This window comes from Anomaloglossus baeobatrachus, chromosome 1 (assembly GCF_048569485.1).
Source record: "Anomaloglossus baeobatrachus isolate aAnoBae1 chromosome 1, aAnoBae1.hap1, whole genome shotgun sequence".
In the NCBI taxonomy this organism is placed as follows: Eukaryota; Metazoa; Chordata; class Amphibia; order Anura; family Aromobatidae; genus Anomaloglossus; species Anomaloglossus baeobatrachus.
Window position 1 is genome coordinate 471,439,823 of NC_134353.1, and position 18,675 is coordinate 471,458,497.

The following is an 18,675-nucleotide window of genomic DNA, read 5'->3' on the forward strand; positions in this document are numbered from 1 at the left end:
CCTGTCTCTTTCCCTGTCTGTGTCTGTCTCTGTCTGTCTCTTTCCCTGTCTGTCTGTGTCTGTCTGCCTCTTTCCCTGTCTGTCTGTCTCTTTCCCTGTCTGTCTGCCTCTGTCTGTCTCTTTCCCTGTCTGTCTCTCTCTCTCTGTCTCTTTCCTTGCCAGTCTGTCTCTATCAGTCTCCCCACTGACATCATATTACATCACACATAAGCTTCTTATACTAAGAATGTCCTTCCTTGCCTATAGCAACTAATCACAGCTCCTATTAATAACCTAAAGCTCCCAGCTCCATTCACTTTAATGAAGGCAGGTTTTTTGGAGAGTAACTGTAAAGCGCAAGTTTAAATTTTCCCATCAAAACATAATCTATGACGTTCCCTGAGTCACATGAGGCATTAGTGCAAAATTATGTGATTGTAAATGCGACGGTGCAATTCCTTTAGCGTACACACACACACACACATATACATGCACTCAGCTTTATATACCGTATTAGATTACCATTCTGTAGCATAGAGCACTGTAAAGGGTTTTGTAAATGAATGTTGATTAATAGCTGCTGAGAAACTGCATATGGATGGCATAGGTGAGATAAAAAAAGCACTCTGGCATAGCACTCACATGACCTATGGATTACCAAATGAATTTCACTTGCCCCACGTTTCTGGATGAAAATTGGACTGATTTCTTATACTCAGATGTGATCGAACCCAAATACTGAAGTTCAAAAGATACCAATACTTAACTATGTACTGCAATACCATGGTATTACAGTATATATAGTAGTGTAAGTGGTTGCAGGTTAAAGTCTCCTGAACGGCATAAAAAAAGTAAAAATAAGTTTTTAGAAGTAAAAAAAAATAAAACGCTCCACTCACTCTTCCTTTTCCCCCCCATTGAAAATAACAATAAATAAATAAATAAATACATAAATAATAAATATATTTGCTATTGCTGCTTTTATAAAAGTCTTCTCTATTAAAATAAAATTAACCTGATTGGTAAGGGATGTAACGAGAAAGAAAGAAAATCAAAATACCTGAAATGTGGTTTTTGGTCACTAATTCCTCAATTAGAAATAAGCAAAGAAAACAGATGAAAATGTCTTATTTATCCAAAAATGTCATTGATAATAATGTCAGCTTGTCATGGAAAACCCAAGCACTGACCTAGCTCAATCAATATAAAACCAAAAATAAGTTACAGGTCTGAGAAAATAGGAATACAAATGACAATTTTATTTTTCTCTTTGCAAATTTGTAGATTTGTTACCCGCTTAAAAAAATACAAGTTTTGTATAGCCATAAACATGCTGACTTGGAGAATTATTATTATTCAGTAAACTTTTATCACAGAATAAATGTCATAAAAACAAAGCAAAAAGTAAAAAACACTAAAAGATGGCGGAATTGCATTGTTTTCCAATTACACCTCACTTTTTTTTCCCTGTATGTCAGTATGTTGCATGGCAAAAAGAATATTGTTATTAAAAACAACAGTTAATTCCGCAAAGCCATCATACAACTATATGGACGTAAAAATAGAAAACATTATAAAAGGGGAAAGAAGGGGAGATGAAAAAAACTAAAATAAAAAAGTAAGATTTGCTGCAGAGGGAAGGGGTTAAACTGCACTTGCTAAAATTCTTCAACAGGGAAGCTTCATATTCACTAACACAGAATTCACTTTCATGATTATAGCTTTTTAAGGACCAAATTATCAGTCCATTTAAACGGATTGGCTGGTTCCATCACTTAGGCAGACAGCCTTTTCTATTATATCATCATTTCTTACAGATATACCAAAGTATAAACATTTGGATTGTGTTTTAATAGTTTTTAATATGCCAGTGTATACATTTCTGAATGTACAATTGTCTAGTGTGTGTTGACAATGAATGGCCAAAAATGTGTTTTGCCTCTCTGGCTTCCTCTGTCATTTTAATGCTCAAGACCAAAAAAACATTTTTAATCAAAATGCTAAAAAAAAAAAAAGTTACAGTGCAGTTTATGTGGATTATTACTTCCAGTCTTCACTTACGGTACTTGAGTGCAAATTCTAAAGCTACAACTATTAGTGACAAATTAGAAATGACAATAGTGTCATATTGTAATGGCAAAACAATTAAGAAGATCAAACACTGTAGACTATGAAGGTGATACATATGTTTACCTGTAGTAATCTTCCTAATGAGTTCTCCTGGATGCAGGTATAGAATATCTTCTTTGGATGAAAACCCAATATTGTAATGCTTGCTCTTCTCTTCGCAGCAATTTTAACTTCTTGAGAAACAAATATGAACTCTCTGTCATGTGATGTACTAATTATTCAACGTCAGTTGAAGGACTGCCAACACCTGAAGGCTGGTAGATATTTTACAATATTGCTTCCTTCTATTCAGCCTGAGATATGGGATGGGCTATACACTAAATCACTACAACCAAACAGTATATAACACACACTATTACCTCAAGGTCAAACAGAAAGTACTTATGTTATAAGATATGTCTTAAACACATTTTAAATTCTTAGTTTCTGAACACTTACATAGGTAAACAAATACCAGGGTTTCTTTCTGGACCGTAGCAATGCACACCTATTACTACTGCTTACTGAACGGATATTTTCAGGAAAATTAGAGAAATCCCAATCATGTGTAAGAAGGTGGTCAAAGGAAGATACTCCTGTTCATTGCCCATGGTATCTGCACCATGGCCGGCTTTAGGCATGTACGACTTGTGCGGTCGCACAGGGCGCCGACGGCCATGCTTCAGGGGGGGCGCAGCAGAGAGGTAAGAAGTCATAAATTTCCTGGCTCCTCCGGTCCTAGCACTGCGCTTTTACTGTAACCACCGCTGGTTAATTACTTAGCTTTATGTAGCCCCTGGCCAGCCAGGCCCACCATGTTCACCGAGCCCCAGTCACAGCTGCAGCAGAGGGGCCCGGCGGTGTCACTCCAGCTACAACTGCAGTCTGCATATGACTAAGGTGCGTGCAAAATCCTTCTAGGGCATCGCATGCAAATTAGCCATGTGGTGGGGGAGGCACTGTGAATGGAGCAGAGCAGAAAGGTGGCGCATCATCCCGCAGCCCAATGTGATGAGGTCATAACTCTGCACCTCATCAAAGTGCTGCGGGCAATGCGAAGGTGGCGAGCGCGCGGCATCCGGCAGGGAGAGGTAGGCGCTCTATGAGCTGAAGATTGCCGAGGGTGGTAGGGGACCCGCTGACTCCAGCCGCGGGGGGCCACTGTCTCTACGTACAGGGGGTGGGGGGGGCGCTGACTGTAGCCACGTGGGGGCGTTGACTTCAGCCATTAGGGGCAGGAGGGCCACTGACTCCAGCCGTGGGGGGCGGGGGGATGCTGACTCCAGCCGCGTGTGGTGGGGGGGCGCAGACTCCAGCCGCGGTGGTGGGGGGGCACTGACTGCAGCCCCTGACTTGCTTTAGCTGGATGTGTGGAGGGCACACATCCAGCTGAAATGCATCGCTGCTCAGAGAGGACACTGCAGGACGTGGGAGCCGGGGAGGGTGAGTAAAATGTTTGGCTTTTTTTCTTTTTGCAGTAGACAAATATACGAGGAGAGACCCAGGAAAGGCACATATACACAAGAAGGAGGAGATATATACCAGGAAGGGGACAAAAACCAGAATGGGTACATATATACCAGAATGTGCCCAGGAGGGGAATATATATACATCAGGAGGAGCCTAGGATGGGGATATATATGCTGGGAAAGGGACAAATAAACCATGATGGGAACATATATACCACAGGAGGAGGACATATATACCAAGAAGGGGACAGAAACCAGGATGGGGACATATATACCAGAATGTGCCCAGGAGTGGGATATACATACCAGGTGCCCAGGATTGGACATATATACCAGGATAGGGACAAATAAACTGGGATGGGAACATGCATACTAGGAGGGTCCCTGGATGGGGACATATATACCTGAAAGAGGACATTTATGCTAGGAAGGGAACAATAAACCAGGATGGGGACATGCATACCAGGAAGGGCCCAGGATGCAGACATATATACCAGGATTTGGACATATATACCAGGAGGATATTATACAGAGAGACAGTATGTGTGGTGGGATAGTATACAGAGGGGTAGTGTGTGTGGGGTGATATACAGAGGAGCATTTTGTGTGTGAGGATATATATAAAGAGGGGCAGCTTGTGTGGGGGATAGTGTACAAAGAGGCAACGTACATGAGGGATATTACACAGAGGGTCATTGTGTGTGTGTATATTATACAGAGTTGCAGTGTGTGTGGGATATATAGAGGGGCAGTGTGTGTGTGTAGGATGCTACACAGAGGAGTAGTGTGTGGGATATTATACAAATGGGCAGTGTGTGTTGGTATTTACAGAGGAGCAGTGTACGTGTGGGGACATTATACAGAAGAGCAGTGTGTGGAGGGGGATATATTGAGGAGCAGTGTTTGTGGGGAGATATTATACAGAAGAGCAATGTGTGGGAGCATATTATACAGAGGAGCAGTGTGTGGGAGGATAATATACAGAGGAGCACTGGGTTTGGGAGGATATTATACAGAGGAGCAGTGTGTGTGTGAGGATGTATCATACAGAAGAACAGTGTGTGTAGGGGATATTATATTGATAAACAGTGTGTGTGGGGGATACTAAACAGAGGAGCACAGTGTAGGAGGATATTATACAAAGGAGCAGTGTGTATGTGGGGATATTATATAGAAGGCCAGTGTGTGGGGGGGTATTATGCAGAGGGGATTGTGTGTGGGGGATATTATACAGAGAAGCAGTGTATGGGGGGATATTATACTGAGGAGCAGTGTGTGTGGGGGATATTATACTGAGGATCAGTGTGTGTGGGGGGATAGTATACTAAGGTGGTGTGTGTGTGGGGGATAGTGTACTAAGGTGCAGTGTGTGGGGGGATATTATACAGAGGAGCAGTGTAGGGAGATATTATACAGAGGCGCAGTGTGTGGGGATATTACACTGAGGAGCAGTGTGTTTGGGGGGATATTATACAGAGGAGCAGTGTGTGTGTGAATATTATACACAGGGGCATTGTGTGTGTATATTCTACTGAGGGCCAGTGTTTGTGGGGGATATTATACATGGGGCAGTGTGTGGGAGAGATATTATACAGAGGAGCAGTATGTGTATGTGGGATATCTTACAGAGGGGCAGTGTGTAGGGATATTATACACAGGGATATCGTGTGGGGGTACACTGAGGGGCAGTGTGTGGGGGAATATTATAAATAGGGGCAGTGTGGGAGAGAGATTATGGAAAGGGTCAGTGTAGAGAGTATATTATGGAGAGGGGAAGTGTAGGGGGTGTATTATCAATTTTCTACGGAAATGCCTTATTTTCTGGAACAACTTCAAAGGTGCTAACACTTTTGGCCATGACTCTGTGTGTGTGTGTGTGTGTGTGTGTATATATATATATATATATATATATATATATACATACATACGTTTTTCCAAGAATGGTGGTGAGTGTGGAGGGCTTGAGGGGTGGAGTCGGAGCTGGGGTGGGGTGTAATATCCATGGATACGGCATAAATGGTTGAAATCGGAAGACCTCTAAAAAACGAGATCAGACGTGATGGATTTGAGGTGCAGATTCTCCAGCACAAATTATTCATTTATTGTACATTTGAATAGATCAATTTTCTTAGAATATAAAAAAATAGACTCCTGTTCCCGTTTGTTTCCTGGGAAACTGGGTAAAAAATTAGTATGGGGGGCACCAAAGGGCAGTTTTGCACAGGGTGCCATTCAGGCTAAGGCCGGCCCTGATCTGCACATGAACATCACCATCTGCCGGAGGACCAGTACCGCTAGGAATCAATTTGTGAAAAGTGTGTCTCCTCGAGGGAAAATTTAGAGGGGAACGCCATGTCAGGGGACAACTGTGGCACGGTTATAAAGTATAAAAGGCTGATAAGGGCGAGTCGGTGACAAGGAGTAGAAGTGTGCACAGGCAGTTCTGTCCCGTGCTGCCTGTGGTGGAATCATCTGGAAATGTGATGAGCCCAGAGGAACCCGAAAACCAAATACCATAGCCAGAGGATAATGAAAACTGAATACTATTGCCAAAGGAACTCGAAGCCCGAACACCGAACATCATTACGCGAAAAAGATCAGACTACAGGGTCAAACACCGAAGACTAGAGGTCGAGATCTAGAAAATGAGAAACGAACATTTATTCCAAAGAAATATTCAAGTGAAAAAGGCCGTTATTTCCCATCATGACTTTCAATACTGAGAGAAAGAGAATAGCTTGTTACTGAAGTTAGCTATCAGTGTAGCACATTTCAACATAGCTGTGAGCTGCTAGACTACATAGAATGTTAAAGTATAAGTTTCTTGCTAAAATATATTTGTTGACTAGGATAAGAGGGTGACACTGACATTCCCTTGACTATAGGACTGGGATAGAGTTGTTGTAAATAGCATTTGTTTATGAAAGCATTCAGTGATTGCATGTAACTCAGTCAAGTATAATAGTGAAACACCTGGGTGTAGTATTAGCCTTCTCCAGCTTCTACAGTAAAAGTCTCTTAGACTAAGGCAATATGGAGACAGGATGTTAGATACAAATACACTAGAGATTTTAGACAGAGTTTAGCAGACGTTGACAGAAGGCAAACGTCTATGGAAAAGTCTAAGAATAAGTTTGCCTACCTCAACTGTAGAAATAAGTAATAGCTCTTGCTGTTAAAGTCTTCTGGAGCACTGATATTACTGTGGCCGCACCATTAATAAAAGTTCATACCAACATGTTAAATTTACCTCAAATAATGGTAAAGGTTTTTTTTAACCCAGTAAAAGATAAAAGAGAGTTATTTGGTAAACAGAGATTGGTACAGCATAAAAAGGTTTGTATAGAATGTAGCGGTGGCTTAGGCTAGGTTCACATTTCCGTTGTTTTGCATCAGTCACATGCCTTACTTGACGCATGTGACTGATGCGTTGTACAATGGATGAAAAAGAAAAGAATTCATTGTTGGACTCCGTTGTGTGCGGGGGCGGAGTTCGGGGTGGGTGGAGCCGAGCGGGGTGTGGCGCTGAGGACGTCTGTGCCGCGGGGACTGCAGGGCTGGGGACAGGTGAGTGTGTGTGTGAGTGTGTCAGTGTGTGAGTGTGTATGTGTGTGTGTACATGCTGAGTGCGGGAGGGGCGGAGCTGAGCGGGGAAGTGTCGGGCTCCCTGCACAGCCAGGGTAAATATCGGGTAACTAAAAGCAAAGCACTTTTTGCTTGGTTACCCGATATTTATCTTGGTTACCAGGCTCCCTGCACACGTAACCAGTGTAAATATCGGGTAACTAACCAAAGCGCATTGCTTAGTAACCCGATGTGTATCCTGGTTACGTGTGCAGGGAGCCAGAGAGAGCATGCGCAGCAAAATCCTACGGATTGCGCTGCTCAAAAAACGTTACAGGCTGCGTTCCTTCCGCCCCGCGGTCAGTCGTTCCACGACTGATTAGTCGGGAGGAGGGTGCAATGCAGCGTCATCAGTCACAATCGGCCGCTCATACAAGTCTATGGGAACAACGGAATCCGCCAAACGGATTCTGTTGTTTACCAGAGCAGCGGATTGTGACTGATACAATTTAACGGAAGTGTGAACCTAGCCTTAGGAACCACCACTGTGCAGGAATAAAACACGGTATTCAAGTCAACATTGCAGAACCAAGGGTAGGTGTATTGATAAAAAGGAATTAAATGTTTTGCAAATGAACAGGGGAAGTTAGACTGGCAACAGGTAATCGTTAACACATAGAAACTCCTAGCTGGGGCACACCAAACGTCTGTTGCCCCAGCTATTACATCAAATACTACACCAACAAACCCTACAGTACAATCAGTAAATCGCTATCCTGCAATAGTGACCTAGCTGGCCCTCACTGTGGAGGCCTACGCTACGCCATAACAGGTAGAAAGAGGGGGAAAATATTTCAGCTCACCCGTATTGTGCTCTCCAGGTTTAAAGCGGATCCTCATAGTCCACCGGACAGGCAGGTCCGTAATCCAAGGCAAAAATGCAGGAAGGGGAAGGAGGGACTCAGCACCAATGCTACGGAATAAAAAATAGAAACTTTCATATGTTTAAAATTGGTCAGACAAAGTGTTTCGGATTGAACAGCATGTGGCCTGACGCGTTTCGGACAAAAGGGGGGAATAAAAATAGTCCTTAATCATAAGCCAATATATAACAATGGCAAAGGGTATATATAGCATTCAAAAAAGAAGGACGCAACAAGTCACAGAGCAGAAAGGGTGTGTTCCTGAAAAATGCTAATGAGGAAAGAGGAGATGAAAAAATGGGATTGATTAAGCGAATGTTTAAGGAAAAGAAACTATGAAGGATATATATATGCATAGTAGAATGTAAGCATCACATATGAGTATATGTCTATGTATATAATGAAATATATAAAAATAAGTTAAAAGGGGGGGGGACTATTTAAGTATATATGTGATATGTGCATACATGCGTATCATTATATTATCAGATATAGACTAGAAATGTATGTAAAAAAAATTAATGTATGGACAACAATATTTCTATTTTGTATGTATATGAATGTTATGCTTTTTATCTATTATTTCCAAAAAGGTAAAATATAAGTTCTAAATTTTTTATTCATTTATATGTTATTTTCTGTTAATTGTTTATTTTTCGTTTTTTATTTATTGTTTTTATTGTTTATTTTTGTTTTCACATATTATTTGCTAACAATCTGTGATATTATATTAAGATGGTACTGTATATGCATTTATTTCAATGTATATAGATTTTAACAATAGTGTTGATAAAATTAATAAATTGGTTATCTTTATCCCTATGTTAATTTATTTGAGAGTGTATTGGAAAATATATAATAAATGCAGGAAGAAAAAGTAAAAAGGAAAAAAGGCGAAAAAGAAAAAAGGGGAAAAGAGGAAAGTGAAAAAAACATCAATTAATTAACATCCACATATCCACATACGTAATTACATAACATAACGTAAATCCGATCGATAATTCAATCCCTTGGGATATCTGTTATCCAGACATACTATCCATTTTGCTTCAGCGTGCAAAAGATCACATAACCAATCCCCTCCTCTTAGAGGTTTTTTCACTTGCTGAATACCCATGACACTTAACGCAGAAAAGTCACCTCCATGTGCATCAAGGAAGTGTCTGGTCTGGTAAGTCCAGAGATTGATCGTTTATTCTTTTGAGTAAGTGAATCCAAAGGTATAGATAAAGATGAAATATTTGTGTGTTCCAATAGTCTCTTCCTAAGGGATCTGGAAGTGCAGCCAATATAATCCTTCAAGCATATGTCGCAAGTGGCTCTGTATATGACATACGTTGTGGAACAGTTGATAAATACACGAATTTTATACATATGATCCTTGTTAATATTTAAAGCAAATGTTTTTCTCATATATTTACATAGTCCACAACGTTGTGAGCCACATTTATGGGAACCTTTCGTATCAAGCCAGGTTCCAATATTGGTCTTAGATATAAATATGCTGGGAGATACTAAATTTCCAATTGTTTTAGCTTTTCATGCTACAACATATACGCCATTGGATAATATGTTGGCTAATTCGGTGTCCTGACAAAGGAGAGGAATATAGCTCAAAAAGACCTCCTTAATATTATTAAAATCCTTACTATAAGGAGTAGAAAAGGTTATGCGGTTAGTTTGTTTGCTGGGTGAGTTCTTATCTAAAAGCAAATCATTACATGATTTTTTGTTAGCAGTTTTTAGGGCTTTGGAAAGAATCTTATCTTTATAGCCTCTACGTCGCAAACGGGTTCTCATTTTTTCTACTTCAGATTGGTATGCGGCATCTGTGGAACATAAGCGGCGGGCAATCAGAAATTCTCCTTAAGGTAAATTGGAGATGGTATTACTTGTATGGCCGCTGTTCGCATGAAGAATGGTGTTGCCGCTAATTGGTTTTCTATATAGGATAGTATTTATGGAACCCGTGCTTGGGTCACCCGTGAGTTGTATGTCCAGAAAGGAAGTTGTATTTTGGAAAAATTCCACTGTGAACCGCAAATTCATATTATTGGAATTCACATAAGAGCAAAAGTTCTCAAGCAAGTTCACATTCAGAGGATCCTCTATGTGTTTCCAGATCATTACCAAGTCATCAATATGTCTTGTGTACGAAAAAATATGATCAAGAAATGGGTTTTCAGTTGTATGTATAAAGGATGTTTCCCAGGAGGCCATATATAGGTTAGCCAAAGCGCAAGAAAAACTGGCACCCATGGGGCAGCCATTGGTCTGTAAGTAGAATTGCTGATTGAAGCTGAAAAATGGTGTTTTAAAAGAAAATGACAAATCAAAAGAATAAACTCTTTTTAGGTGTCACTTAGGTTATTCTGTTTATTGAGATGGAAAGAAAGAGATCCGATGGCTTGATCTTGTGGAATACATGAATAAAGGGCCGTAACACCACTTGTGACCCAAAATAAATCATCAGTCCATGTTAGACTGAGAAGGCCCTGTAGGAGATGTTTAGTATCCTTGATATAGCCAGCAGTTCTTTTGACTAAAGGCTGTAAGATATTGTCAAGCCAGTCAGGGGTTCGACTTGTAAGAGAGTTGGTGCTGGCCACAATGGGACATAGAGGTGGAGGAAAAGAGCCCTTGTGGCTTTTAGGGAGTCCCTGAAAAATGAGACAAATAGGAAAATCATTAGTTAAATATTCTCGTGTACGTTTGTCCAATATGCCCAGATCCAATCCTTTATCAAGGATAGTGTTCAATTTGTCAGAAAAGGTCTTTGTAGGATCACTATTCAGCCGTCTATAAGTGGAAGTATCCTCAAGCATATGTAGTATTTCCCTCTCATACAAAGTGCTATCCAAGATAACCACTGAGCCACCTTTGTCAGCGGCTCTGATAGTAATGTGATGGTTTTTTGTAAGATCATTGAGGGCACGTTTTTCCTGAACCGTCAGATTGTCCACCAATGGAGATTCAGTGGAAAGAATGTTTTTTATCTCGGTTTCCATTATATCCTGATACACGTGCATAATGGGTACACGCAAAATAATTGGATAAAAGTCACTGTTGGTAGTTCTAAATGGAGGAATGTCTAATTTAGAATCATGAGAACCATCCAATTTCAGCAAGGTTTTAATAATGTTCCTTTAGATTCATGTATATAGGAAAAATAACCTCTTCGGGAGTGACTTTGGGCAACTGTATCGATGTCTTCAGGGTCAGAAGGAAGAAAATGTTTTTTAACAGTGAGGTTCCTGATAAATTTATTTATGTCTTTGATAGTTTGAAAAAGATCAGCTCTGGTGGTTGGAGCGAAGTTTAAGCCCTTTTTTAGAACGTTGTGTTGATTGAAATTTATGGTACATGCAGACAAGTTGATGACAGAAAATTCGGTATTAGCAGTCTCATTCAGTATCTCTGATATCTGATTATATTGGTACGACGAGGAATTTCTCTTCTTATATCCATTATGTTTTCTTCCTCCTATGTGTTGACTGCGTTTTTTTACTTTTTTGGAATAGCTCCTCCTGTGGTGTTGAGATATCTCTCAAATTCCAATGAACTAGCACTCCCACCCGTGGTGTCCAAATCAGTGGAGGTGAAAATGACGGATTTGTCTTTATGCGTTTTCTCATTGCGATTTTTCAAAATGGATTTTTTAGTTGTGTTCCAGGTATATACCTGGTTGGTATTATAGTCATTAATGTCTCGTTTGTATTTCCGTTGTTTGTATTGTATGAGACTTTCTTCAATTTTATTGACATTACTGAGAAATTTATCATTAAGTTTTTTTAAATCAACTACATCGTAAGTTTTGTTGAGCTAATCCTGAATTTCCTTAATTTGATTATCAATTTGATTTTTCCTCCTCTTTTATAATAAGTTCCATAAGGCAATGAGCAGGTGGTAAGGATGTGGTTCCATTCTGTTTGAAATTCCTCATGGAACATAAATGTGGGGAACTTCTTGATTCTCAAACCACGTGGAACTATGGTCTTTTCTACTGTATTTACTTTTTGAGGGTAGCTGAGTCCCACCAGGTTTTAAGTCTTTGGGTGAAAACTTTCTCCAGGTCCCAAAAGGTATATGTTTTCCTCCGTGCTAGATGGAGAGGCGTTTTCATATGAGGTTTTAGCATTATCTGAAAAAAATGGAATCAAGTTTCCTCCGTCTCTCTTCATTATCTAAAGATAAAGTGTCCATGACTTGCTGAAAATATATCGTTGAAAGATATGTTTATACCAAATATAGAAGAAGATGAAAATATATATAATAAAAAGTTTCTGAATCCAAAAAGTATAGCGTTATGAGACTATAACAATTTCCTGGAGTGGCATATGGGTGGGCGCGAAAAAACAAACCCCAAACAGGTAAAATTACGTATCTGGATATGGGGATGTTTATTAATTGATGGGTTTTTTCACTTTCCTCTTTTCTCCTTTTTTTCTTTTTCCCCTTTTTTTCATTTTTCTTTGTCTTCCTGCATTTATTGTATATTTTCCAATACACTCTCAAATAAATTAACACAGGGATAAAGATAACCAATTTATTAATTTTATTAACACTATTGTTAAAATCTATATACATTGAAGTAAATTCATATACCATCTTAATATAATATCACAGATTGTTAGCAAATAATATGTGAAAACAAAAATAAACAATAAAAACGAAAAATAAAATACAAAAAAATAAACAATAAACGGAAAATAACATATATAAATTAATAAAAAATTTAGAACTTATATTTTACCTGTTTGGAAAAAATAATAGATAAAAAGCAAAACATTCATATACATACAAAGTAGAAATATTGTTGCCCATACATGAATGTTTTTTTGACATACATTTCCAGTCCATATCTGATAATATAATGATACGCTTGTATGCACATATCACATATTGTTAGGACCAGGAGGACGGGTAGGCCCAGGAGGTGGATCCACTGGACTGAGCACCCCACCGAGGGCAAGGTGCCCGGTAGCCGGAGCACTACGGGTAGCAGGACAGTCCGTTCAGAGGACCGGAGTGAAGAAGTCCCTGGGACCACAGAGTCTCTGAAGGTAGTCCGGGTGACGAAGCTCAGGTTCGGAGGCCGGGATGATGTCAGGCAGAATCCGGAACCAGCTGAGCGAGGAGGTCGGTCACCACACGGATTCAGGGATCGGAGACGGTAGGGACTGAAGAGATGGCGGGCAGTCACCGTCCGGAGTTCTGGAACCGTCAGGACCGGTTGGCGAGGCAGGAGCAGCTCTACAAGACAGATACGCGCAACGCAAGCGCAAGCGCGAGGCCCGGGTGCCAGAAGTCAGGGCAGGAAGCGGTGCACAAGAAGCAGGAGTGCCCGGCAGATGGCTCAGAGTCGCGGAAGGGTGCCGGGAGCGGGGACCAGGACGGCTGGAGGACGCAGGTGAGGGAGAGAAGGCAAGGAGGCTGTGGAGCGGAGGACCGGGGAGCCTGGCATGGGAGACGGGGAGCGTGACACGGGAGTCGGGGAGCGTGACACGGGAGCTGGGGAGCGTGACACGGGAGCCGGGGAGCGTGACACGGGAGCCGGGGAGCGTGACACAGGAGCTGGGGAGCGTGACACATATATACACTTAAATAGTTTCTCTCCCCCCTTTAACTTATTTTTATATATTTCATTATATACATATACACATATGTGATGTTTACATTCTACTATGCATATACATATCCTTCATAGTTTCTTTTCCTTACATATTCGCTCATGGGTTAATCAATCCCATCTTAACATCTCCTCTTTCCTCATTTGCATTTTTCAGGAACACACCGTTTCTGCTCTGTGACTTGATGCCTCCTTCTTTTTTGAATGCTATATATACCCTTTGCCGTTGTTATATCTTGGCTTATGATTAAGGACTGTTTTTATTCCCCCTTTTTGTCCGAAACGCGTCAAGCCGCATGGCGTTCAATCCGAAACACTTTGTCTGACCAATTTTAAACATATGAAATAAAGTTTCTATTTTTTATTCCGTAGCATTGGTACTGAGTCCCTCCTTCCCCTTCCTCCATTTTTGCCTTGGATTACGGCCCCGCCTATCCAGTGGAATACGAGCATCCGCTTGAAGCCTGGAGAGCACAATACGGGTGAGCTGAAATATTTTCCCCCTCTTTCTACCTGTTTGGGTGTTTGTTTTTTTGCGCCCACCCATATGCTACTCCAGGAAATTGTTATAGTCTCATAACGCTATACTTTTTTGATTCAGAAACTTTTTATTATATATATTTTCATCTTTTTCTATATTTGGTATAAACATATCTTTCAGCGATATATTTTCAGCAAGTCATGGACACTTTATCTTTAGATAATGAAGAGAGATGGAGGAAACTTGATTCCATTTTTTCAGATAATACTAAAACCTCATATGAAAATGCCTCTCCATCTAGCACAGAGAAAACATATACCTTTTGGAACCTGGAGAAAGTTTTCACCTAAAGACTTAAAACCTGGTGGGACTCAACTACCCTCAAAAAGTATATAGAAAAGACCATGGTTCCACGTGGTTGGAGAATCAAGAAGTTGCCCACATTTATGTTCCATGAGGAATTTCAAAACAGAATGGAACCACATCCTCACCACCTGCTCATTGCCTCATGAAACTTATTATAAAAGAGGAGGAAAAAAGGATAAAAACCTTTGATAATCAAATTAAGGAAATTCAGGATTATCTCAACTAAACTTACGATGCAGTTGATTTAAAAAAAAAAACTTAATGAGAAATTTCTCAGTAATGTCAATAAAATTGAAGAAAGTCTCATACAATACAAACAACGGAAATACAAACGAGACATTAATGACTATAATACCAACCAGATAAAACAAAAAAAAAACAAAAAAACAAAAAAGTGAGCCGGAGTATGAGATGGTATACATGGAACTTGTGAGACCATGTTCACACTGGCCATGAGACAAAGAGAAACCAAGGAAAAAATTGTGAAAACATACCCTGCTGTAACTAAATAAAAGCATAGTGCATATAAACATATGGTACTTAATAAACACTGTTTTTGATCAAAAAAGCATAAAGCTATCCCACCAAACGTCAAGGTGTACCCAGTTGGGATAGTACCTACACTCTCTAATATTAAAACTTTACCATGGGTCTAAAATAGGCCTCAATGTGGCTAAGGGCTGAGAGCGACCGGGTCCCAACAGGACACACACAGTCAGGGGGATTCACAGAATGAAATGTCCAGCTCACTGAGAAGGGGGCCCCTCCCTGTTTGTACTGAATACCAAAAAAAACTACATAAAAACAAAAAAGTGAGCCGGAGTATGAGATGGTATACATGGAACTTGTGAGACCATGTTCACACTGGCTATGAGACAAAGAGAAACCAAGGAAAAAATTGTGAAAACATACCCTGCTGTAACTAAATAAAAGCATAGTGCATATAAACATAGGGTACTTAAAGAAGTTGTCCAGTTACCAAAACTGATTTTTTTTTTTCTGATAAATCTTGCTAATATGTGCCCCTCAACACATCTATTATGTTTTTTCAGCAAAATTAGCTTTTATTGTGCAATAGCAGCACTTGCTCATTGCTGGCTCCAGCTCTGATGGGGTTAATCTCTCCTCTGACTTCCTGTGTTCAGTTCCTACAAGTCCCAGAATTCTTTGTGGCTCTAGGGCGGTGTCTAGCTTATCTAACACACCCATTGTGTCTAATACACCCATTCTGCTCCCACCCAAACCCTCCTCCCTGCCTCTTCCCAGTGGATGTGCAATAAGAGAAATCACACAGAGACAGCAGCAGCTCTACACAGCCAGGGGAAGAAAGTGTGTGTGCGAGTATATACAGTGTATGTGTGTGCGTATATACAGTGTGTGTGCGTATATACAGTGTGTGTGTATGTGTGTGCGTATATACAGTGTGTGTGTGTGTATATACAGTGTGTGTGTGAGTGTGTATGTGTGTGTGTATGTCATACTCACCTGTCTGCAGGGTCCGGGTGTCATGCCTGCTTCCAGCCCCTGTCTCGGTCCCGCCGCTCTGGCTGTGTGCAGTCTCCCAGAAGCTTGCAGGACCTGGCCATGGATCACCTGATGCAGTCACCTGACGCATCAGCTGATCGATTCTCGTGGTGTCGCCGGCTTTTTCGCGCCCGGCCGGCTATCAGCTGATCCTGCTGTCAGGGGACTTCATCAGCTGATTACCGGCAGCTGCTGCAGCGATGGGACAGGATCAGACTCCACTGCAGGAGCTGCCGGTAATCAGCACAGACGTGAGTATTTTATTTATTTATTTATTTTTTTTCTACTGATGCATCAGCTGATTGTATAATCGGCTTTTATACAATCAGCTGATGTATGATGTGATTCACGTAGTTTAACCTGACACATCATCTGATCGCTTTGCCTTCCAGCAAACCGATCAGATGATATTGGATCCTGATTGGACGGCGCGGGACCCTAGCCCAGGATTACTGCGGAGGGGGGGTTCTTTATTTCAATAAAGATGGAGTCACTAATTGTGTTGTGTTTTATTTCTAATAAAAATATTTTTCTGTGTGTTGTGTTTTTTTTTTTTATCATTACTAGAAATTCATGGTGGCCATGTCTAATATTAGCGTGACACCATGAATTTCGGGCTAAGGGCTAGCTGATAATATACAGCTAGCCCTAACTCCATTATTACCTAGCTAGCCACCCGGCATCAGGGCAGCTGGAAGAGTTGGATACAGCGCGAGAAGATGGCGCTTCTATGAAAGCGCCATTTTCCGGGGTGGCTGCGGACTGCAATTCGCAGTGGGGGTGCCCAGAAAGCTTGGGCACCCTTCACTGTGGATTCCAATCCCCAGCTGCCTAGTTGTACCCCGGCTGGACACTAACATTAGGCGAAGCTTACGTCATTTTTTTTTTAAAATTATTTCATGAAATTCATGAAATAATTAAAAAAAAAGGGCTTCTCTATATTTTTGGTTCCCAGCTGGTACAAATAGGCAGCTGGGGGTTGGGGGCAGCCCGCACCTGCCTGCTGTACCCGGCTAGCATACAAAAATATGGCGACGCCCATGTCATTTTTTTTTCTTTTTGGGTAAAAAACTGCATACAGTCCTGGATGGAGGATGCTGAGCCTTGTAGTTCTGCAGCTGCTGTCTGCTCTCCTGCATACAATGAACATTTTGAATAAGGAAATGACATCAGACCTTTTTTATTTTTTTCATCAACAATCTTTAATGGCATTGTGCACTGATTAAAAATGCAGTGAGCAAAAACGCAGCAAAAAAGGCACCAAATCGCGGCAAAAACGTGACATGCAGCACCGCAGGTGACAGAGCAGAGCAAGTTGGTGACATGCTCTGCTCTGACACATAGTGTGCTGCATGTCACTGTATCCACTCTGGACTTGTTGTGCAGGTGACCGGATGATACATGTCACTAACTTGCTCCACTCTGTGACTTCTGCTGCATTGTTCCAACTGTATACACTCTCACCTGAACAAGTCTCAGAGTGGGGCAGTTAGTGACATGTATCATCCGGTCACCTGCACAACAAGTCCCAGAGTGGTGAAAGATAGTGACATGCAGCACACTACGTGTCAGAGCAGAGCATGTCACTGTCTCCACTCTGTGACTTGTTGTGCAGGTGACCGGATGATACATGTCACTAACTGCCCCACTCTGTGATTTCTGCTGCATAGTACCAACTGTATACACTCTCATCTGCACAACAAGTCCCATAGTGGAGACAGTTTGTGACATGTAGCATCCGGTCACCTGCACAACAAGTGCCAGAGTGGAGAAAGATAGTGACATGCAGCCAGGGCTGTATTTTGCCTTCATGCTGCCCTAGGCACTTTAAGTGGTCGCGCCCCTTAGTGACAACGTAAAACTGAGTTTTCGCACACGACATCTGTTTAAGGCAGATCTACTCTGTAGCACACTTTAAAAAGTATCAATAAGAAACTAACCCCCCCCAATGGGAATCACCACAGGCACATCAAAACATAGCATGAGTATAAAATATTCCCACCACACCGTCCCCACTTATATACTGTGACTGTCACACTGCCCCTAATAAACTAAAACACCATACTGCCCTCCCTTATAAACTACTGTATATGCACCACACCTTCCTCGATTATGAAATATGATCTGTACATTGTGAGGAGGGAGCAGCATGATGTGAGGACAATGTCCCATGCATGCTGCCCCCTCCTCACAATGTCCCATGCATGCTGCCCCCTCCTCACAATGTCCCATGCATGCTGCCCCCTCCTCACAATGTCCCATGCATGCTGCCCCCCTCCTCACAATGTCCCATGCATGCTGCCCCCTCCTCACAATGTCCCATGCATGCTGCTCCCTCCTCACAATGTCCCATGCATGCTGCCCCCTCCTCACAATGTCCCATGCATGCTGCTCCCTCCTCACAATGTCCCATGCATGCTGCCCCCTCCTCACAATGTCCCATGCATGCTGCCCCCTCCTCACAATGTCCCATGCATGCTGCCCCCTCCTCACAATGTCCCATGCATGCTGCTCCCTCCTCACAATGTCCCATGCATGCTGCTCCCTCCTCACAATGTCCCATGCATGCTGCCCCCTCCTCAAATGTCCCATGCATGCTGCCCCCTCCTCACAATGTCCCATGCATGCTGC